The sequence below is a fragment of the Somniosus microcephalus genome, unplaced genomic scaffold (assembly GCF_052327205.1).
Source record: "Somniosus microcephalus isolate GS21.2 unplaced genomic scaffold, FLI_Smic_1.0 unresolved_chr1, whole genome shotgun sequence".
Classification (NCBI taxonomy): Eukaryota; Metazoa; Chordata; class Chondrichthyes; order Squaliformes; family Somniosidae; genus Somniosus; species Somniosus microcephalus.
This window is the reverse complement of record NW_028225179.1, coordinates 51442703-51467037: the sequence shown is the minus strand read 5'-3', so window position 1 is coordinate 51467037 and position 24335 is coordinate 51442703. Positions and strand designations below refer to the sequence as shown.

General features: G+C 44.7%; 2 non-coding genes across 2 annotated transcripts; one reads left to right on the top strand and one right to left on the bottom strand.

The window, feature by feature from the left end:
• Positions 1 to 5591: 5591 nt before the first annotated feature.
• trnat-cgu (transfer RNA threonine (anticodon CGU)) lies at positions 5592 to 5664 on the bottom strand. The gene has a single exon. It is a non-coding gene; the product is annotated as a tRNA-Thr (tRNA).
• Positions 5665 to 12832: 7168 nt separating this feature from the next.
• trnas-gcu (transfer RNA serine (anticodon GCU)) lies at positions 12833 to 12914 on the top strand. Its single transcript has one exon. It is a non-coding gene; the product is annotated as a tRNA-Ser (tRNA).
• Positions 12915 to 24335: the final 11421 nt, after the last annotated feature.

Sequence of the window (24335 nt, the reverse complement as noted above, 5' to 3'; positions counted from 1 at the left end):
TCTTGATCAGATGACTGGAGGTGGTTCTTTTCCCAGAGAATAGTGGAACTCTGGAACAATCTGCCGGCTCGGGCAGTGGACGCCGATTCGCTGAATTTCTTCAAGCGAGAGCTGGACCTGTTTCTGGCTGGGGCAGATTCACCTCGTACAACAGCTCGGTACTGCGAGGAATACAGTGCCAGGGTGATTTCCTGGACTAATTCCGCTCACCTCGATGGGTCAGAGAGGAATTTCCTGAATAGAAACCGAGATGGAATGGACACAAGCTGTCTGAAAGGCCGGCTGATGGGGTGTTGGTTGCAGATAAATTCTACACTGGCTGAATGGCTACGGTGCTAGCGGCTCGTTGTTTTGGTGGTGTGATTCACGCAAAGGGTTTCACTGATTGATGTGTGAGAGGTCTCCTGTACAAATCCCGGACAAGCGCAATATGTTCCCATTTGTAGCGAAAAACCATCAGTTTATGGCGCAGCGCAACCCATCTCGCCTCGTGCTTGCTGCAACATTTATGTAATAATAATGACGCACGCCTTTAATGCATCATTATTTTGATTCGAGTACCAGCAATGTCAGGCTCCATAATCATAATTGATCATAAGCTGCCATTTGGCGATTCTGTTTGGTCTAAAGTTAGACTCAAAATGAAAAAGTCCTCGTTCGCTCTAGGTTTCAATAGCCTCCCACGTCCCTATAATGTCCGATTCTCCCAGTTATTCACACAGAAATTGTTACCCTGCCAATCCAGGTCAGTAAGCACAGGGATGCTGCTGGACGGGACATGGTGCGAGTAAGGACACGGGCAGGCAGGATTACCTCAGTTTTCCGAAGGATAGAACGAAGAAGGCCGGCTAGGCGTGTATTGGAACAGTCGAGTCTGTTGTGTTCTGTTCTGGGCACCGCACGCAGGAAGGATATATTGCCCTTGGAGTGGTGCAGCGCAGGTTTACCAGATTAATACCGAGGCTTACAGGGTTAAATTATGAGGATTAATTTGGCTTCTGTTCTCTTGAATTTAGAAGATTAATGGGTGATCTGATCATGGTGTTTTAAGTGTTATAAGGTTTAATAGTGTACATAGAGTTAAACAAGTTGCTCTGACTGGGGAATCAAGTACAAAGGGGAGCAAACTTAAAACAACAGCCGCTCCATTCAAAAGTCAAATCCGAAAGCATCTTTTCACATAAAGGTTTGTAGGAATCGGGAACTCTCTCCCGATAACTCCGTGGATGCTGAGGGTTAATTGTTGCTTCCAACACTGAGATCGACACGTTGTTATTCGGTAAGGGGATCAAGTTATATGGAGCAACGACAGAAAAATGTAGGTGAGGTGCGGATCAGCCATGATCTAATGTAATGTCGGAGCAGGTAGAAGGTTGAAAGGACTACTCCCACTCTAAGTTCATGAATTCTGTTCTCTTCCTTCCACTCCTGGTACAGCCTGAAGCAAAGGAGGTCGAAGTTGTACCAGCTTCAAACAAACACAGCAGTACTGCGCAGCAGCCAGCAGAGGGAGCAGGTGGTGCAATGCTGCACAGCGGCCAGAGGAGGGAGCAGCAGTACCAGGTGGTGTAATACGGCACAGCGGCCAGAGGAGGGAGCAACAGTACCAGACAAACCTCGATCGTGCAAAACAAACATACACGGGGGGGGAAATATACCACTACCCGCCGGGCGATAAAATCGAAATTTTCAGCCTAGAACGGAGGCATCTGCGACATGGTATTGCAGAGATCTACAAGGAACTACCTCGTGTGGAATACCAGGTTACATTGTGGGAGAAATAACAAGAAGAAACAGCCTCAAAAGTGAAAGGCAACTCTTTAGGACTGATTTCAGGAGAATGATCAACACTTAGAATGGGCTCCCAGCAGAGCGGTGGTGGTGAAAGCCCTGGAGAGATTTAGGAAAAAACTGGATTAAACAATGAGGTGAAGCCTACGGATGCTCTGGAGGGCTGTATTGGAATGGGCTGAATGGCCTTCCTCAAGGAGCTTGTGATCATTGCGGGTAGGTGTGAAAACGGTGTCCTTCCCAAGCTCAATCATTATTTATCTGAATGACTGTCTGTCTACTGAATAAAACTGAATCAGTCATTCTTGTCAATATGTATACCTCAATCAACATAACAAAAATACCAGATGATCTGGTCATTATCACATTGCTGTTTATGGGAGTTTGCTGTGCGTAAATTGTCTACCGCGTTTCCAACATTACAACAGCGATGTACAACAGTACTTCATTGGCTGTAAAGTTCTTTGGCACGTCCGGTGGTTGTAAAACGGACACAATAAATGTAAGCCTTTCGTTCATTTATCTACTTAAGTGAGATGAAAATCCAGAAATAACAACAGAAAATGCTGGAAAAACTCAGCAGGTCAGGCAACATCCGTGGAGAGAAATTTGAGTTGACGTTTCGGGTCGAACCCTTCTTCAAAACTGGAAAGAAAAGATAATAAATCGAAGGCAGGGCTGCGATTGGACAAAAGAAGTGAAAGAAACAAAGTAGTAAAAGAGACAATGAAAGGTATTAGAAGCTAGACGAGATGGTGATAGGCTGAGATTAGGAGTAAAGTGTACTTGCAGGGCAAGGGCTAGCTGCCAGGTGTGAGAGAAAAGCAAAAGGAAAGGTGGGGGGGAGGTTGGAAAGGAGTGGATAAATTACAAGAAAAATGTAATAGGGGTCGAGGTTATGATCTGAAATTGTTGAACTCGATATTGAGTCTGGAAGGCTGCAAAGTGCCTAATCGGAAGGTGAGGTGCTGTTCCTCGAGTTTACGTTGAGCTTCCGTGGAACAATACATTCAACTTCCAGAAAAAACTCGTTGATAGAAAATGTAGGCCGGAGAGATTGCCTTTGATTCGAAATATTTGCATTGACCCTCTTCCCAAAGCGCTTGAGATTCACGTGGATTGATTTGAAAACTTCCCTTTTATCTTCCCAAATGTTTCATAGTGAATTCAAGGTCAAAATTCGAGAGTAAAGTGAGGGCTTGATCCGGGATTTGAAGCCGGGACTTCTTGCATATTCTACACTGATTAACCCGAAGCGAGAATCATACCCCTAGACCAACAAGCCGCTGGTGAAAATAATTACACTTACAGTTTTTCCATTATCAAGCCATGTGTTGGCCGTTCTTGACAAACAAAGCACTTGAGACCGAGACAGCTCTGACATAGCCTTCTCTACCTGTCTTCTGAAGCGCCGCACTGCTCCACTCAGACATTTAATGAGCTGTTCGGATGCTAATGTACATTCGATGCAAAGTGTCTGAAAGGTTCATAGATCCGTACCTCCTTTAGGCTCCAGAATTTATGCAATTATTTTCGCGAAGACTCTTAATAGCCTCGCGCCCTTGTCTCTGGCCACCTCTGGCGGAAGGTCAAACTCCCCGCAGAAACAATGCTGCCCGAGCCATCATCGCGGGATTCTTTCATTTTGCGGTTTCTAAACAGGACAGAAACACAAATCTGTTTCCTTCTTTGACCCTGTGATTCGCAATTCTGCGGGTATGAGAGAGAGAGAGAGAGTGAGCGAGAGGGACAAAGAGAGAGTCAGAGAGAGGGAAGGAGGAAAAGGGAGAGACAGAGAGAGAGAGAGAGAGAGAGAGAGAGAGAGGGACAGACCGGGAGAGTCAGAGAGAGGGAAGGAGGAAAAGGGAGAGACAGAGAGAGAGCGAGAGGGAGAGGGACAGACCGGGAGAGAGATATAGACATCCTTGTCAACCTATTTAATTGCTAGACCCTGCAGTTTGTCAAGATGATCAACGGAAGGACGTGTATTTTATCGCTTTGCCTGACTTCAGAACGTCCCAACGCGCTTTACCGCCAATTGTGTTAGAAATTGGTATTCCCGCCCTGGACTTGGGAAACTACAGCAAATTCGCAGCAGCTTCTACCTCTCTTTTCCTCTCTCTCTCTCTCTATTTCTCTCTCTCTATTTCTCTCTCCCTCTCTCTCGCTCTCTGTCTGTTTGTTTCTCTCTCTTTCTCTGTCTGAATCTCTATCAGACGGTTTCCCTCCTTCTTTATAACTGAACAGCGACATGCATTCGCAGCCTGTTCCGGGGTGAGTTACTATGGGGAATCACTGGAACCACAAGCTCGTTGTAAGGTCTCCTCCTTAGATTGGTTCCCCAGAGAGAGAGGCTGACGTGCGCAATGTAGAAACGGTGAATAATGGCATCTTCATTCGTAGTTATTTCTAACATTTTATAATGTTCTATTTGAGATGCTGTGCACTCCAAAGACTCGCTATCTCTGCGCCTGTTTCTTCATTTCTCCCTCTCTGTGTAACTCTCTGTCTGTTCCTCTTTCTCTGTCTCTCTCTCTCTGTCCCTATTTCTGCCTCGTATTGTTTCTCTCCCTGCTATCTCGCTCTCTCTCTCTCTCTCGCTATCTTTCTATCTGACACAGATTCATTCCCTGTCTGTGTGCCTGTCTCTCCATCTCTTTTCTCTATCTGTCCATCTCTGCGTGTGTGTGTGCAGCTGTGTTTGGATTTGTGGGTGTGGGTCTCTGTACACATGAAAAGGATTAGACCATTCAGCCCCTCTAACATGTTCCACAATTCAATTCGGTCATGGCTGATCTGTATCTTAACTCCATTGTTGCCGAAACCTTTAATAACCTTGCCGAACAACAATCTATCGATCTCAGTTTTGAAATTTCTCTGCTTTCACTTCTCATTCTGTCTATTTGAATTGCTCCGCAGGTCAGGAAGTTTTTGCAGGGAGAGGTTTTAGATGCTCAGACTGGAAGGAAATTTGGAGTGGTGTTCCCCAGGGGTCGATCGTAGGACCGCTACTCTTTTTGATGAAGATTAATGAACGTGGGTATAGAGGGCATAATTTCACATTTTGCAAATAATACGAAAGACGGTAATGTGGTAAACAGTGAAGACGATAGTAACAGACTACAGGAGGACATATACAGACTGGTCAAATGGGCAGACACGTGACAGATGAAATTTAACGCAGAGAAGTGTGAAGTGACATATTTTGGTAGGAAGAATGAGGAGAGGCAAAATAATTAAATGGTACAATTTTAACGTGAACAATTATTTACTTTAATCGGCTCCCTCTGGAGATCACTGGCCCCAAAACTGGTAAGAAAGCTCTCCTCTGCATTTTATTAACCGCCTCTAAATGGTACAATTTTAAAGTGGATGCAAGAACAGGGAGACATGGGGTGTGCGTACACAGATCTGTGAGCTGTCAGGACACGTTGAGAAGGCTGTTAAAAAGCACGTGGGATCCTTGGCTTTATTAATAGAGTTCAAAAGCAAGGAAGTTATGCTAAAACTTTAAAAACACTGGTCAGGCCTCAGCTGGAGTATTGTCTTCAATTCTGGTCACCACGCTTTAGGAAGAAAGTCAAGGCCTTGGAGAGACTACAGAATAAATTTACTAGAATGGTACCAGGGGTGAGGGACTTCATTTATGTGAAGAGACTGGAGCAGCTGGGATTTTTCTCTTTAGCGTAGAGAATGCAAGAAGAGATTTGATAGTAATGTTCAAAATTATGAACGATTTTGATAGAGTTCATCAGGAGAAAAGTTTAAAAAAGTCATTAACGAGGTGATAAAACCTCACGAGGCACGGATGGGGGTCGAACCCATGATTTTCGGTTTACGAGACCGACGCCTATACCACTTGGCCACCGCGCCGTCAGTGATACCCTGATTAGTGAGTTCTGAATCGTTTCAATTACGTTAAAATAGCACAGGCACAAATGGACTAAAATAAAGCAGGATAGTGGAGCAGGCAACTGACCCGCCTCATTTGCATGAATACTTTCATAAAACCTTTCACAGAAACATTGAATCATACATCACAGAAGGAGGCCATTTGGCCCATCGTGCTCTTGAAATCGCTATCCAATTAGTCCCAGCTCTTTCCCCATAACCTGCAAACATTTCCTCTTCAGTTATTTATCCAATTCCCTTTTCAAAGTTACTATTGAATCTGCTTCCACCACCCTTTCAGGCAGAGCATTACAGATCATAACAACTCACAACGTAAAACAAAATCTCTTCATCTCCCCTCTGGTTCTATTGCCAATGAGGAAAGATTGGATAGGCGGAGTTGATTTTTTGGAACAGCAGAGGCTGATGGGAGACTTAATTGAGGGGTATAAATTTATGAGGGGCCGAGATAGAGTGGATAGGAAGGACCTATTTCCATTAGCAGAGGGATCAATAACCAGAGGGCACAGATTTGCAGTATATTGGTAGAAGGATGATCTGTGGCGCCGTGATTGTATAGTGGTTTATACTCTGCGTTGTGTTTGCAGCAACCTCGGTTGGAATCTGAGTCACGGCACAACTTGCTTTATATCTTCCATCCATTGTGGCACCTGCTAATAACACTCAGAGAATCATCATTATTTATTAAAAGAAGAAATCTGTGTTGTTGGTGGTGAAAACCTATTTATTCCTTCTAAACCCCGCTCTCTCACATGCCTGTGCCTTATTCTCCATAATTCACACTCGCCTCTTACAGGTTTTTCTTCCTTCCACAACCACTAGCCCTTCTTCACTTTCCTCCTTCCATTTTGTCACTTTCCTGCGGTTTTCCCTTAATCTGACATTCACTTTCACCTACTTAGTGTTAGCTGTGGCTCACTGGGAAGCACACAGACCTTCTGAGGCAGAAGGCCGTGGGTTCAGATTCCTCCTGCAGGGACTAGGGCATATAAACCCAGGCTGCTTCTCCAGTGACATACTGAGCGAGTGCTGCACTGTCAGAGGTGTCATCTTTGAATCTGACGTTAAATCGAGGCCCTGTCTGCTTTCTCAGGTGGACGTAAAAGATTCACTTGGCACTATTTCGAAGTAAGAGCAGATGAGTTATCCCCGGTGTCCTGTCCAATATTTATCCCTCAATCAACATAACAAAAACAGATTATCTGGTCATTATCACAATGCTGTTTGTGGGAGCTTGCTGAGCACAGTATGGCTGCGGCGTTTCCCACATTGCAACAGTGACTACACTCCAAAAGTGCTTCATTGGCTGTAAAGCGCTTTGAGCCGTCCGGTGGTCGTAAAAGGCGCTATATAAATGTAAGTCTTTCCTTTACTTACGACGTTAAATGTTGTCTGCCACCACCGCTGTTCCTGAGGGCACATGTCCCATTCTCACCAATGCACATTAGTACCTTGAAAGTAGTCGATGCATATAATCTGTGGGACTGCTCGACAGACAAGCACTGCGAAAGCGGACCGGCCTTTGGAAGGACAGGGGCCCGATTGTTCACGAAATTTCCTTGGGGAATCTTGTGACAGAGGGCCTGTTAACTGAAGAACTGGGGTTTTTTTCATGCTTGTTGGCGCTTTTCCCAAAACTGTTGAGGTGCGTGTGTGAGGGCAGCGCCACCTCGCTGCGATCGAGGGTTTAAGTGTGAAATATTGGCCCACTGGTGCGGTGCAGTAAGGTCGAAAGCCTTCCGCTTTAATCTTAACAGGTCTGTTGAAGTGTGCCATTGAAACAAATAAAGGGTAAGTGAAAAGAGCGCTAGAGGGTGAAAGCCGTGATTACAGGAGGTTGGCCATAATTGAAAGGTTTCTCAATGCCCGTGGTGCGGGACGCTGTGTTCTTTATGAAGAGCGGGAGCAGGAATAAAGTTTAACAGACATAAGATGTACAGACTTGGTGCCAATCAGAAAACTGTGCTGGTCTAAGGTCGATAAAAAGTTTGAAATTATATTCATTTTCAAAGGATAAAGTTAACACTTTTTTTCCCTCCCTCATCATTTGCTTTTCCCGTTAATCTTTCAAGTGGTGTAAAGTCGGTGTAGATTGGAGTTCGCTCTCAGCTTCTCCCATCGATGTGAAAATGAAACAGGAGGAGGCGAGGATTGCCCCAAACAGCAGAGCTGGGAACTGACTCTGTTTATATTGCTGCAGGAGATGTTCTCTTCCTCTAAAGATTCCCCTCACCATTAAAACGCTTGTTATATCTCACAGCCTTTAAATTGACGATTTTATAACATGTTGGAGAGCTTTCAATCAAACAGATTTTAATAACTCTGCAAAAAGACGAGGTTAGGACTGGAACTGATAAGATATCGATCACAGAGTTAACATCAGAATCAGGCTCATTGTCCAGTGAGGCAGGAAGCTGCGAACAAGTTGGAAGGGAATGTAGGATTGAGGGACGGAAGGGAGGAAGGAGATCTCGATTCGATCTTCACTCCATTACAGCTGGGTGAAATATTAGTTTGAGAATGTGGGAGAATTTTTACCAAAGAGGGAGAGAAAAGATTGTCTAACTTGGGGACTGTAACATTTTCAGGCCACGTATCTCCCAACTAGATTAGCAATCCCTCGCCTTAACCTCTCACTAACCTCGATCTACCTTTATTACCCAAAAGGAATCATCCAAAAATCCCTTATATTTCAGTATTTCTGTTTCCAAACGGTAGAAACAACCTTTAATAAAGTCCCTTTACCGCATCTCCTGTCCGTGCTTCCAGATTGACAATGTGGAAAATGTGGAGCAGGCTTCTGGAAAAAAACGGATTCACATTTTTACCTCACAGTTTCGGCACATCTGTGACTGAATTCCCGTTTTTATTCATAAAATTGCCGTTTTCTTGCGATATAATGAACACAGGTCAGCACTGATTTTCTGGCAGTTGTTATTTGAAGACTTGTGGAATGTCTCCCGGCCAAGGAAACTAGTTTTATTAAAAAGTCTCGCATTAATTGATATAATTGTATTTGCTGCATCACAACAAACAATATCTTGTTATGAATGTTAGCTCATTAGTTCCCCAGTGTCAGAGGAAGAATTGTCTGATCTCCTGATTTATTTAATGTAAGACACAAACACAGGTATTCATTTAGAATCAACTCACAGATTGACACTGAGATAAACGCATCAAGAGATACAGACAGCATTGGGACACAAGGTGGACAAGAGAGATGGATAAATACAAAACGGCCTCATACTCCAGCAGTCAGTGACCGGTTGGTGATAGCTATCAGTGAGTGGAGGCGAGCTATGGAGGCCTAATTTGGTTCTGTGGGTTAGTTGGTCAAAACGCCTATCAAGTAAACAGGATGATCCTGGGTTCGAATCCCAGCGGGGCCCTTTTTTTCTGCTTTTTGATTCTCCAGGGGTGAGCTTATTCTCGTGTGAAAGGGCTACAATCCTTTTAAATGTGACTGCGGCTGCATTAGTTCCCACTCTGGATAAAGGCTCCAGTCGCTGTGAGACACGTGTCGAATTGAAATGCTGTCATAATTTCTGGCGGTGCTGATTTTGGACTTCTCCAAAAATCCATCTTTTCTGAGCGGTGCCGTGCGTTACTTTGCTGTGGACAGTGCAGAAGAACAGCAGCTAGTGTGTGGCGCCGTGATCATATTGTGGTCAGTACCCTGTGTTGTACCCGCAGCAACCTCGGTTGGAATCCCAGTCACGGTATAACTCGCTTTATGTATTTTGTTCTCTGTGGCACCTGCTGATAGAATGCAAAAAGAAATCAATCATTACTACATGAAACAAATATTATTTGTTGGCGGTGAAAACCTATTTACTCCTTCAAAACCCCGAGCTCTCACATGCCTGAGCTTGATGCTCCAGATTTCAAACCCAACTCTTCTCCCAGCTTTTTTATCCTTCCACAATCAATAGCCTCCTTTTCTTTCCTCCTTCCATTTCTTTACCACTTTCCTGAGGTACTACGTTAATCTAACATTCACTTTCAACTACTTAACTTCAGCAAACTTAAGTTTACTCTGCGACAATCGTTGTTCCTGGGGGGACATGTCCCATTCGCACCAATCTCAATTGGTGCTTTGAAACCAATCGATACATTCAAGCCTGCGGATCCGCTCGACAGGCAAGCATTGCGAAAGCAGGGCCGGCCTTCGGAAGCAAAATAGCCGGATTGAACACGGAATTTCCTTGGCCTAATGGATAAAGCGTCTGATTTCGCTGCTAATCGTAATCTGGATTGTTGTCAGTCACGGATCATTCTGTGCCTATTTAAAATGGGTGAGCTCACAGTCCCGGATCATTCTGTGCCTATTTAAAATGGGTGAGCTCACAGTCCCGGATCATTCTGCATGTTAGTCTTTTTTAAGGGAAGGCGATTTCAGCTGCGACGACCGTGTCCATTCTATATCCCACACTTCTGCCCTCACCCCTGCCCCTCCCTCTCGGAACCACGATAGGGTTCCCCTTGTCCTCAGCTTTCACCCCACCAGCTTGCACATTTAACGGATCATCCTCCACCATTTTTGCTACCTCCAAAGTGATCCCACCACCAAACGCATCTTCCCCTCCCCTTTCAGCATTCCGTAGGGACTGCTCCGTCCAAGACACCCTAGTCCACTCCTCTATCACCCCCAACAGCCCTTCCCCTTCGCCTGGCACCTTCCTGTGCAAGCGCAGGAGATGTAACACCTGCCCATATACCTCTCCCCTTCCCACTGTCCAGGGCCCCAAACACTCTTTCCAGGTGAAATAGCGATTTAGTTGTACTTCTTCCAATCTAGTATACTGTATTCGCTGCTCACGATGCGGTCTCCTCTACATTGGGGAGAACAAACGCAGATTGGGTGACCGCTTTGAGGACATCTCCGTTCAGTCTGTAAGGGTGACATTGAGCTTCCGGTCACCTGTCATTTTAATTCACTGCTCCATTCCCACTCGGACCTCACCATCCTTGGCCTCTTGCATTGTTCCACGGAAGCTCAACGTAAACTCGAGGAACAGCACCTCTTCTTCCGATTTGGCACTTTGCAGCCTTCTGGACACAATATCGAGTTCAACAATTTCAGATCATAACCTCGGCCCCTATTACATTTTTACTTACATTTTTTCTACCCCTTTGTTTTGGGTTTTCCCTTCCCCCCCTTTCCTTGATTTTCTCTCTCCCATGTGGCAGCTGTCTCTCATCCTGCCAATACACTTCACACCTAATCTGAGCTGTCTTTTGTCTCCACTGTCCTATTACTATCTCGTCTGGTTTTGAATACCTCTTAATGTCTCTTTACTTCATTTGTTCTATCGCAGCCCTGCCTTCGATCTATTTAATTTCCTTTCCAGTTTTGAAAAAGGGTTCACCCGAAACGTCAACTCTAATTTCTCTCCACGGATGTTGCCTGGCCTGTTGAATTTTGCCAGCATTTTCTGTTGTTTATTCGGATTTCCAGCATCTGCAGTATTTTCCTATCGTACGAGTTGTTAAGGTGTTGTGTTCGAAGTTGCATTGGGTTTCCCTGCGCAGGTGCGAACCCAGCTCACTTAATTCGAAATATATGAATCTTTTTTGCTCGATTTCTTTGAGGTTGTAACATAAAGGGTGGATAAAGGGGAACCAGTGGATGTAGTGTATTTGGACTTCCAAAAGGCATTTGACAAGATTCCACACAACAGATTACTGATCAAGATAAGAAATCACGGGATTGGGGGTAATATACTGGCATGGGTGGAAGATTGGCTATCTAACAGAAAACAAAGAGTTGGGCTAAATGGTTCATTCTCGGGCTGGCAATCAGTAACTAGTGGTGTTCCGCAGGGGTCAGTGCTGGGACCCCAATTCTTTACAATCTATATTAACGATTTGGAGGAAGGGACCGAGTGCAACATATCCAGGTTTGCCAACGATACAAAGATGGGAGGGAAAGCAGTGAGTGAGGAGGACATAAAAAACCTGCAAAAGGACATAGACAGGCTAAGTGAGTGGGCAGAGATTTGGTAGATGCAATATAATGTTGGAAAGTGTGAGGTTATGCATTTTGGCAGAAAAAATCAAAGAGCAAGTTAATATATTAAATGGAGATAAACTGCAAAGTGCTACAGTACAAAGGGATCTGGGGGTCCTGGTGCATGAAGAACAAAAAGTTAGTGTGCAGGTGCAGCAGGTGATCAGGAAGGCCAATGGAATCTTGGCTTTTATTGCATGGGGGATGGAGTATAAAAACAGGGAAGTTTTGCTGCAGTTATACAGGGTATTGGTGAGGCAACACGTGGAATACTGCGTGCAGTTTTGGTTGCCATATTTAAGAAAAGATATACTTGCTCTCGAGGCAGTTCAGCGAAGGTTCACTCAGTTGATTCCGGAGATGAGGTGGTTGACGTATGAGGAAAGGTTGAGTAGGTTGGGCCTCTACTCATTGGAGTTCAGAATAATGAGAAGCGATCTTATCAAAACATATAAGATTGTGAGGGGGCTTGATCAGGTGGCTGCGGTGAGAATGTTTCCACTGATGGGTGAGACTAGAACTAGGGGGAATACTCTAAGAATCAGGGGCTGCCCATTCAAAACTGAGATGAGGAGAAACTTCTTCACTCAGACGGTGGTAAATCTATGGAATTTGCTACCCCAGAGAGCTGTGGGAGCTGCAACATTAAATAAATTTAAAATGGAGATAGACAGTTTCCTAGCAGATAAGGGAATTAGGGGTTATGGGGAGAGGGCAGGGAAGTGGACGTGAGTCTAGATTCGGATCAGCCATGATCCTATTGAATGGCGGAGCAGGCCCGAGGGGTCGTATGGCCCACTCCTGCTCCTAATTCTTATGTTCTTATGTTCCTAAATCGACTCCTTTATATGAGGTGTTGTGCTGGATTTGCTCACAATCCTCCCCACAACTACTTGACGACGGCAAACTTTTTCTTCTCTGTTCTGAGTTTGACATCAAACCGACCATTTTTGACAGTCCCTCACCTGAATTAACAGAAGGCCTTTTGCTTATAGAGCTGATTGTGCATTTTCAACATTGTGGATCTGGGTGCACGGGCAGCACAAATGGTGAAGCGGACTTTCTTGCAGATTAGTTCTGTTTGGATACAAAAAGTCGTAAACGAAAAAGTTAACGGGAGACGAGGTGGCCGAGTGGTTAAGGCGATGGACTGCTAATCCATTGTGCTTTGCACGCGTGGGTTCGAATCCCATCCTCGTCGTTTGTGTTAAATATTTGACAATTTCAGTTCTTTTGGCATTCACCTTTAACGTCATGTCCAAATTCACCTTTTGCTCCCAAGCCTGCTTAATTTAGCTTATGAGATGTCTCAAGTTACCAATATGTACTTTGAAGGGAAAACACTTGTAGGTCTATGGAGAGTGGGACTAATTAGATAGCACTCTCAGAGACAGCTTACTTCAGTACCGTCAGAATCTGAGATTCCAATACTTAATGAGTTTCACACTTATATGTCGGCGGCTCGTTTTTCTAGTGGTATAATTATCAGTTTAGGCGTATCACAGCAGAATTGCGATAAATCCCAGCTTCAAGTTCTGGTCGAACCCCACTAGTTTTTAGTCAAAACTCAGCTTCTTACAGCCAATCGACATTGTAGAAAACATAAATACTGTCCATTAAAAACATGTGATTTCGCGTCGCTTTTACCCTATCTTTCTAAATCCCAGAGCTTCACAGGAGCAACTGAAAACAAACCAACTGTGTAAAGGTAAAGGGTCCATCTTTGTGTTTCATTGGACGTCTTGCACCCGTGTTCGATTCTGACCAATGCAGGACCATTACATTTTGCTTTCTGCACCCATGAGCTCGCCTGAATTGGGATAAACTTACATTCAGCGTCAATCTTCTTGAAACACCTTCTGCCCTGAATATTAGACAGTGCTGCTTTGTCTTGCGCTGAAAGGATGTGAGAAGCTGGCTTTTGAATTAGTCCCACGGGTGCCGAATTCAAAACACCATACAACCTACCTCAAATCCCAAAATATTACCGCAGCTTCGGGCTCTAACCGCCTTTAACCACATCCTTCCTCCCAATCCTTCTCCTTTCTCGCTCGGGTCTCAGCGTCTCCCTCCTTGTGGAAGCTCGGAGCTGTTTCCTGACGTTTGTCCCACGGATGTGATGGAAAGGATTTACCTTCCTTAACTCAAATTATTACTCTTTTCCTTGAAAGCAGAATGATGGAAAGTTTAATAAAATGTCTTTTTTGTGCTGCGTTTCAGGAAACTTCTTTAATTTAAGATGTTAAGCAAAATACTTAAGTAAGAATACGTGCTTCCGCAGCACTTTGCTTTTGAATTTCATTAAGAAGCTCACCCTTGCATTAGTCGGGTGTCGAACCCATGTATCGCGCAATGCGGGCGCGAATTTTGCCCCTGAACCACCAACGCTTACCAAATCTAGAGTTTCAATTGTCCAGTCACATTCTTGTTTCTGATAATAAAAGGATAAAAGACAATGCAAAATAATACAGTGTCAGGAAATGAAATTATTCAGAAAATGCTGTAAACACTCCGCCGGTCCGGGATCAGCTGTGGAGAGGGAAACACAGGGTTAATGTTTCAGGTCGATGAGCTGTCCTCAGATCCAAGGTTTACACCAATCATTTCAAAAAAAGGCTGCTAATTTTATTAACATTGATATTTCCATGCTCTGGTGAGCGTGGTTTCCAGAAACAGTATTGTTTTGTTGCTTAATATCACAAATTATACAACAAAGCTGGGAGCCCACGCCAGAAACGTCTGTTTATAAACAGGCACTTTAACGAACTAACCCACGGAGCCAAAGCATTTTCCCTGGGTTACAGGAATTGCTGGTCCCTCTGGTCTCGCTTATCTTTGATTCTCTATCTATGAGTTGTTTCTGAATCCGTGATGTTGTGCTGCTTTGTGGGTGAGCGGCAGACTTGTAGATATATCCTGCTCGCTCTCCCAGATTGACAATGTGGAAAATGTGGATCAGGCTTCTGGAAACAAACGGATTTACATATTTACCTCACAGTTTCGGCACATCAGGGACTGAATTCCCGCTTTTAATAATAAAATCACGGGTTTCTTGTTATATACTAGACACAGGCTCTGCACAGTATTTTTGGGCAGTTATTATTTCAAGACTACTGCAATGTCGCCAAGCTGAGGGAATTGGTGATGATTGACCAAAAAGCGAGAAGCTCGTCCGGGATCTCTCGCATTTCAGTCAGTGGAATTCCCTAAGGGAAAGTAATTTGCTAATTTTGAAATTGTGCCCTGTACACCCAAGTTCGAGTCATTACTAAATATCAAGAAAATCAGTGGTCCTAGTCCCGATCTCTGGGGAACACAACTGTATATCTTCCTCCAGACTGAAAAACAGCCATTCACCACTACTCCCTGTTTCACTGTCACTTAGAGAATTCCGTATCCATGCAGACACTGTCCATTTTATTGCATGGTCTTTAACTTTGCTGGCAAACCTATTATGTGGCACTTTGTCAAACGCCTATTTGGAAGTCCATGTACAGCACGTCAACCTCATTGCCCTCATCAACCCTCTCTGTTACCTCATCAAAAGCAACGTAGAAACTTACAATACATCAGGAAACCATGTTGTCGGCCGTGCTTGTGCTGGTTATTTTGTCCCACATCCCACGTTTTGTGCGTAACCCTATCAGTAAATATTTTCTTCATTTAGTAAATATTAACGTTTTGATTAATCAATTGCGTTCCATCAGCAGGTGCCGCAGAGAACAAGAGATATAAATCAAGCTGTGCCATGATTCGGATTCAAAGCCGAGGTTGTTGCGGCCACAACGCAGAGTATTAAATATTATACGATCACGGCGACACACCTTAGTTGCTGGAATTCTGTCCTGACCATAGTAAAATCACACACGGCACAGCTTATAAACGGTGGATTTTTCGTAAAGAGGCTAAAATAAGTTGAGCAGGATGTGGAGCAGGCTTCTAGAAATAAATGGATTTACATATTAACCCAACAGATTCGGCACATCTGGGACTGAATTCCCGCTTTTAATAATAAAATCGCTGGTTTCTTGATATGTACTGGGCACAGACTCTGCACAGTACTTGTGGCAGTTTTTATTTTAAATTATGTTCAATATCGCCAAGCCGAGGGAATTGTTGATTTTTGACTAAAATGCGAGGAGCTCATCCGAGATTTGAATCTTCGACACTCGCCTTTAGAACAGCGAAATTTTCTGCGTGAAAATCGTACCTGTAGATAACATCTCTCCCTATCTTTGTCTCTTAGTCTCTCTGTGTTTTACCCTGATGGACTTCTCAGGTTTTCTTGAACGGCCGAGGCTGATCTAACCTGCAACACCAGCAGAAAAGGGTAAAGAAAGAAATAATGATTGAGACGGCAGGGGAAGTAATTCAGAAAAGTTAAAAATGGACTTTCAAGACCAATCTGGTGAAGTGAGGCCAATTTGTTGATTTGAAATATTTCGTGTATCACATGATATCGTGGATCATTGTATTAGAAAGCGGGATTGGATGGTCAGAAGTGGTCTGAAAGCTGTGGGTGGCAGCGTGATCTTACGGCTTCGTTTCCAGTGGCTCGTTGGTCTCGGGGTTTTGATTCTCGCTTAAGTGCATAAGAACATCAGAAATAGGAGCAGGAGTAGGCCATTTGGCCTAGTGAGCCTGTTCTGCAATTCAATAAGATCATGGCAGATCTGCTACCTCATCTCCACTTTCCTGCACTATCCCCAGATCACTTATCCCTTAATATTCAAAAATCTATCGATCTCTCTCTTGAACAGACTCAATGTCTGAGCCTCCACAGCCCTCTGGGATAGAGAATTCCAAAGATTCACCACCCTCTGAGTGAAGACATTTCTCCTCATCTCAGTCCTAAATGGTCAACCCTTTATTCTACTGGACACAGGCTCTGCAGTTTGAGGATTTCATTGATTGATATGGGAGAGGTTCCCCGGTTCAAATGATTTCTTTACAGAAGGTCGGATTGTCTTTTCTCCAGAGAATGTTTGAGCTCCAGAGGACAGAATGCACAGGGTTTGTCGACACAAAACACGTGGAATAAATCAAATATTTCAAGGAGGTGAGCAGATTGAAGCTGACATGTTCATTATTCACAATTCAGGCGATTCCCAGTCCTTGAAGAACGTAAATGAACGAGTTGTGGTTTTGCTGCAAACGTTCACCACCGAAATCGGACTGAACAGCGACTCTGGTGGGAATGGAACCCAAAAGCTTTCAATGACTTTTTCACCCATTAACTAACTAGAAGTGCAACGCGATATACATTGCAGCTCAAGGAGCGTCTGTGGAGAGAGAAACAGAGTTAACGTTTCAGATCGATTACCCTAAGTCAGAACTGGAAAAAGCTGGAGATGTAACAGGTTTTTAACCAAGTGCAGGGGCAGGGAAAGGGGGAGGGGAGGAAAGAACAAAAGGGAAGGTCTGTGATAGGATGGAAGGCAGGAGGGATTAAGAGACAAAAGGGATGATGGTGCTTAAATACCCGTTACATGCCCCATTCGCACCAAACTGAATTGGTGCTTTGAAACCAGTCGATACATTTAGACCTGCGGGACCGCCCGACAGACAAGCGCTGCGAAAACAGGGCCGACATTTTGAACCAAAGCAGCTCGATTTTACATGAAATTTCCTCGGGAAATCAAGTGAACTGGGGAGGCTAACTGAAGAGCTGGGTTTTGTTTACCTGGTAGTTGGCTCTTTTCCCTAAACAGTTGTTGAGTCGGAGCGACGGGAAGCGGTTCATAGCTGCAAATGAGGGGAGAAATATTCAATTTTGGCAAACTGGTTATCAAACAGGATAATGGACTCTCAGGAGGGAACAAAGAGAGTAAGAGACACTCGGGATGGATCAGACAGGGTAAGGGACGCTCCGGATGTAGCAGACAGGGCAAGGGATGCTCCGGACTGATCAGACAGGGTAAGGGACGCCCGGGATGGATCAGACAGGGTAAGGGACGCCCGGGATGGATCAGACAGGGTAAGGGACGCCCGGGATGGATCAGACAGGTTAAGGGACGCCCGGGATGGATCAGACAGGGTAAGGGACCCCCCGGATGTAGCAGGCGGGGTAAAGAACGCTCCAGATGTAGCAGAAAGGCTCAGGGACGCTCCGGATGTAGTCGACAGGGTAAGGGACGCTCTGGATGGATCAGACCGGGTAAGAGATGCTCCGGATGTAGCAGACAGGGTAAGGGATGCTCCGGATGTAGCAGACAGGTTAAGGGATGCTCCCGATGTAGCAGACAGGGTAAGGGGTGCTCCGGATGTAGCAGACAGGGCCAGGGATGCCCCGGATGTACCATACAAGGTAAGGACGCTCCGGATGGATCAGACAAGGTAAGGGACTCGCTGTATCGTCCAGACAGGTTAAGGGATGCTCGGGATGTTCCAGACATGGAAAGGGACACTTCGGAAGAACCAGACAGGGTAAGGGATGCTCCGGATGTATCAGAAAGTGCAAGGGACGCTCCGGATGGATGAGTAAGGATAAGGGGCGCTCCAGAACTAACAGACAGGGTAAGGGACACTCCAGATGTAGCAGGCAAGGTAAGGGACGCTCCAGGTGTAGCAGACAGGGTGAGGGGCGCTCTGGATGTACCAGACAGGCTAAGGGACGCTATGGATGGATCAGACAGGGCAAGTTAAACTCTGGATGTACCAGACAAGGTAACGGACGCTCCGGATGGATCAGGCACTTTAAGGGACATTCCGGATGTACCAGACAAGGTAAGAAACGCTCCGGATGAATCAGACAGGGTAACGGACGCTCAGGATTTACCAGATAGGGTAACGGACGCTTCGGATTGATCAGACAGGGTAAGGGACGCTGCGGATGTACCAGACAGGGTAAGGGACGCTCCGGATGTATCAGACAGAGTAAGGGATGCTATGGATGTATCAGACATGGTAAGAGACGTTCCGGGTGTGTCAGAGACATATGGCATGCTCAAGAGGTGCCAGATAGGGTATGAGACGCGTGGGGCCTATCAGGCAGGGTAAGGGGTGCTCAGGAGATATCAGAGAGGCTGATGGATGCAGAGTTATTACTTTCTAAACCTCACATTTTCTAACTATCAATAAAAGCAAAAGTTGAATCCCGATGTAACAGTCGTTATGCCGAACGCTACGTGGGGAAAATGAGAAGCTAGAATGGGGTCGGACTGGACATTTGGCAGCGCTCACCAATACGCTTATAACTGTCACAGATTCCCCCAGCGAATACAATAATAAATAATACCGATAAATCTAATTATATTAATAACGAGCAGAGTTGAAAATTCATTTACCTCTAACACAATAGCAACTCACAAATACATTTGTATCCAACATGGACAGACCCAAATATACTTACAACCTTCACAGGTGATTGATTGCTAAATAACAATACTTTAATTGTTTGTCTTTAAAGCCATGATATTTACATGGCAGTTTGCATTGACCTTCCTCCAAAGCCGATGGAGATTGTTGGAGAAAGATTTGGGTCCTGGCCGATCATTTCCTAGGCAGATTAGAACAAGTTTTGAGCGCAAGTTCAATATTACAACGATAGCAAAATACTGCACATGTTGGAAATCCGAAAAGACAACAGAAAATGCTGGAAAAACTCAGCAGGTCAGGCAACATCCGTTGAGAGAAATTTGAGTTGACGTTTCGGGTCGAACCCTTCTTCAAATGGTTAACGAGTCATAGGCAAAACTATTTAAAAAAATGTTGTGTCATGCATGTGATGAATTTTCATCCGTTCTCATTTTATAGACTGCATTTTTAGGAGTTGAGTAAAAACGTGCAATGTTTATGTTGCCAGGAACCTGGTACAGCCTTTGGTAAATTCACCAGCTCGCGAACACATGAGAGTAACTCCTGCTGCACTCTATCGTATAACCCCAGCCAATGCTCCTCAATTGAACAACATGAACCAGTGCCCCAGCCCTCCGCACTATTAAACAAGCTGAAAAAGTAAGTAAATGAGCATGGATAACTCTCACCCCCGGTGCGCGGCTCTAGTGGTGGAATCGGTTAGCGTGCGGTATTTATATGACTAGTACAGGTTCGGGCAATGCCGGGGTTGTGATTTCAAGCCACACTTGCAGCAGGCAATGCTTTTGCTGTGTGATATTTCTACCGGAGCTGATGGTACAATTGGTGTTTCCGGAAGCTATCTACTTATTAGCTGTTCCACGCGAGCACTTAGTGTCATCAGGTCGACCGTGTTGCAATAACGGATGAGAGTTTTAAAGGAGCCCTTCAGTGTTACCTATTGACAGGACGAAAGTGGGGCGAGTTTTAACTCTTAAACCAGCAACTATCAGGGAAATATTAATGTGCAGGAAATAGATTTGATTTCAACGTAGTGACTAAGAACTTGGCACAATCGAGAAGATGTGTAAACTCACGGGTTATCTGCACGAACATACTAATTAGGAGCAGGAGAAGGCCACTCGGCCCCTCGAGCCTACTCCACCATTCAATAAGATCATGGCTGATCATCGACCTCAACTCCACTTCCCCGCCCGATCTCCATATCCCTTGATTCCCCTTGAGTCCAAAAATCTATCTATGTCAGCCTTGAATATACTCAAAGACTCAGCATTCACAGCCCTCTGGGGCAGAGAATTGCAAACAATCACAACCCTCTGAGTGAAGAAATTCTTAAGGAAGCTCGGAGCTCTTTGTCTGAGGTTTGTCCCACGGATGTGAGAGGATGGATTTACCTTCCTTAACTGAAGAATGACGGAAAGTTTGATACATATTGAAAAATTGTATATTTTGTAGTGCGTTTCATGAAACTTCTTTAATTTAAAAGGATTACCCAAATACTTCAGTCAGAATTTAATCGTTGCATTGGCCGGAAATGGAACGCGCATGGCAGGCGAGAATTCTACCTCTGGACCAACAATGCACACTGCAGCCTAGTATTCAATTCTCCTGTCGCGCTCTTGATTTTGTTAATGAAAGAATAAAACACAAAACAAAATATTGCAGAGTCTGGAAATGAAATTATTCAGAAAATGCTGTAAACACTCCGCAGGTCCGTGATCAGCTGTGGAGAGGGAAACACAAGGTTAACGTTTCAGGTCGATGAGCTCTCCTCAGATCTAAGGTTTTGCACCAATCATTATAAAAATTGCAAGTCATTTTATTAAAATTGATATTTCCAAGATCTGGTCAGTGTGATTTTCCAGAGACAGAGTTATTTTGTTGCTTAACTGCACAAATTATAAAATAAAGCTGGGAGCCCATGCCAGAAACTCTTGTTTACTGAACATGCAGCTTAACCAACTGAGTCACGGAATTTTAAGAGAGAGGTAACGTTTGAGGTCGACGAAGGGTCATCGACCTGAAAAGTTAACCCAGTCTCTCTCTCCAGAGATGCTGCCTGACCTGCTGAGTATTTCCAGCATTTTCTGTTTTTATTTCAGATTTCCAGCATTCGCAGTATTTTACTTTCGAGCTGAAGCATTTTCCCTGGGCTACAGTTATTGCAGATTTCCCTGGTTGTGTTTATCTTTCATTCTCCATCTATGAGTTGTTTCTGAATCCGTGAGTTTGTGCTGCTTTGTGGGTGAACGACAGACTTGTAGATATGTCCTGCTCGTGCTCCCAGATTGGCAATGTGAAAAATGTGGAGCAGGTTTCTGGAAACAAGCGGATTTACATATTGACATCACAATTTCCGCACATCTGGGACTGAATTCCCGCTTTTAATAATCACATCCCGGGTTTCTTGCGGTGTACTGGACACAAGCTCGATGCAGAATTTTTGACATTTATTGTTTTAAATCTTCTGCAATGTCGCCAAACTGAGGGAATTGTGGATTCTTGACTAAAGAGCGGGGGCTCATCCGGGTTTGGGCCCTCGCCTCTCGCATTTAAGTCAGTGGATTTTTCTGTGCGAGAATCAAACCGCTAGACGCCATCTTTCAATGTTTCCGTCTCTGTGTCTTCCACTGATGGACGTCTCAGGCTTCCTTGAACGGCCAAGGCTGATCTAACCTGCCACACCAGCAGGAAAGGGTAAAGACATAAATAATGACTGAGAGCACAGGGGATGTAATTAAGTAAAGTCAAACTTTCAAACCCGACCTGGTGCAGTGAAGTCTTGCGGCTTCGTTGCCAGCGGCTCGTTGTTTGATTCTCGCTTGGGGGATTTCATTGGTCGATATGGGAGAGGTTCCCAGTTTCGAAGGATGTCTTTTTACAGTTGCAGAAGCTGCGCAAATTGAAGTGACATGTTAATTGGTCACAATTCGGAACGACCTCATTAGCGATTCCCAATCCTTGAAGGACATCACTGTGGTTTTGCTTCAAAAGTTCAACACCGAAACCTGACTCAGCGACACTCGAAGCCACAACCTTTGGACAACTTTTTCAACCATTGATACTAAAAGTCCAATGCGCTGTCCATTGCGCCACAGAGTCGATTACATCTAATGCATCTGAATCGGTGAGTTTGAGCTTCTTTGTGAGTTACCGGGAGTCTTGGACATATGTTTTAATGATTTCACTGTAAATCATTTCCAGCTCCGTCTTTTCCCGAAGTTTGTACAAACGAATTAATGAGAGGATCAGAGATATCGCTCGGAGAAACTCATCCGCTAAACATTGAAAGCTGACAGTGTTTATTGTGAGCAGCTACTTTTCTACCAGACGCACATCTGGTAGAAAAGTAGCTGCGATCTGCGCATCATTCGAACAGGCGGTCTTATGATCTGGAGTCAGACGGATTCCCGAAATCCTGTTGCGTCTCAAATACCCCCATATAGAGGCTCTTCCATTATAGGGTGGTACTTTGAGATACCACGTCATCAATTCTAACTGTGTGACACATGAAGGCTTTCAAACCCCCGCCAGCTCCCGCGGGGGGGTGAGACCACCAAGAGAAGCAGCATTCCCTGTCAGCGCCCATATCCCGCTCGCTTCTGCCGCCTGCTGCCAGTGATCTACAACAAGTCCAACTGCAGAGACAGGGCGCAAAGAATCATCAGGGAAAGAGGCATGAACTCAAAATCCAAATTAGCGAGACAGGATCAGAGGGACAGTTAATGTTCTGGGGTGTGGACTTCGGTCAGAGCTGCAAACAAATCGGTGTAAGTTAGAAATAATCTATTTCCTCTGGTGGGAGGGTCCAGCACAATGGGGCATAAACATAAAATTGGAGGTAGCCCCTTCTGGGATGATGTAAGGAAGTGCTTCTTCACACAGAGGGCAGTGAAAATCTGGAACTCTCGCTCCCAAAATTCCGTTGATGCTGGGTTTCAACTGACTATTTCAAAATTGAGAATGATGGATTTATGTTAGGCATGGATTTGAAAATTCATGTAATCATCGCAGGTAGATGGAGTTAAGACACAGGTCAGGCATGATCTAACTGAATGGCGGAACAGGATCGAGGAGCTGAATTGATTCCTCCTGCTTCTATGTTCCTATGAGTGTATCATGACAGAAATATAAACAGCTGCAAACATACTAGCAATTTATTCATATTTAACAGCAAAAGCATCCGTGCCGTGCGCAACTATGCTGTGGTCAGGGAACAACGCCCAAGGCTGCTGAGTGGGTTTCCTGTGGCTCTCGTGTCTCTCTCTCCCCTTCCTCCCACACGCTGCCAGTTTTGTAAACGTTGTTTTAAATCTGCTGCTCTGTGCCAGTGCATTCTTCCGTCTCACAACTCTTTCTACTGCTTGACTTCTCTGTCTATTAGTTATGAATCACCTTGAGGTGCAATGGTGTCGCTTGTGTCGTCAGATTAAAAGGCGGCCTATTGGAAAGATTGGAAAGATGTTGGGGTCACAGTTTGTTTTTCCACAGAATTGATTCTAAATCACTCAAGATGGAATATTGTAACTGCTTCATCACGATAAAAAATATCTTGTTATAAATATTGGCAAAATAGTTCCCCAGTGTCAGAGGAGGAATTGTCTGATCCCCTCAATTATTTCAGGTAAGACAAAAAAACAGGTATTCATTCAGAATCAACTCACAGATTGACACTGAGATAAACGTAGAGAGAGATGCAGCCAGCATAGTGACACATGGAGGAAGAGACAAGAGAGATGGATCAATGCAAAACGGCCCCAGATTCCAACAGGTAGCGGCAGGTAGCTGATGGCTATCACTCAGCCAATGCGGTGCGCACCTTGCGTGGTTTGGCTTAGCTGGTCAAAAGTGCTTGTGAATAAGCAAAAAATATTCTGTGTTCGAATCCCAGTGGCGCCTTTTTTTTTGGCCGTTCTGACCCTCCAAGAGTGAATTCCTTCTCGTGTGAAAGAGCCACAAGCCATTAAAATGTAACTGCGGCTGCACATTCTGGATTAAGGGTCCAGTCGCTGCGGGGTGAGGGGCAAATTCCATTGGTGTCATACTTTCCTCGCTGTCCTAATTTCGGGCGTGCTGATTTTGTCCTCTTCACCAAGAATCTATATTTTCTAAGCAGTACCGTCAGTGACTTTGCACTGGTCAAGGCAGATTTGCAGCAGCTGATGTGTGGCACCGTGATCGTATAATGGTCAGTGTTCTGCGTTGTGGCCACAGCAATCTCAATTCGAATCCGTGTTATGGTACCGCTTGCTTTAAATCTTGCGGGCACCTGCAGATGAAACAATATTTTTTTTTTGTTGGCGGT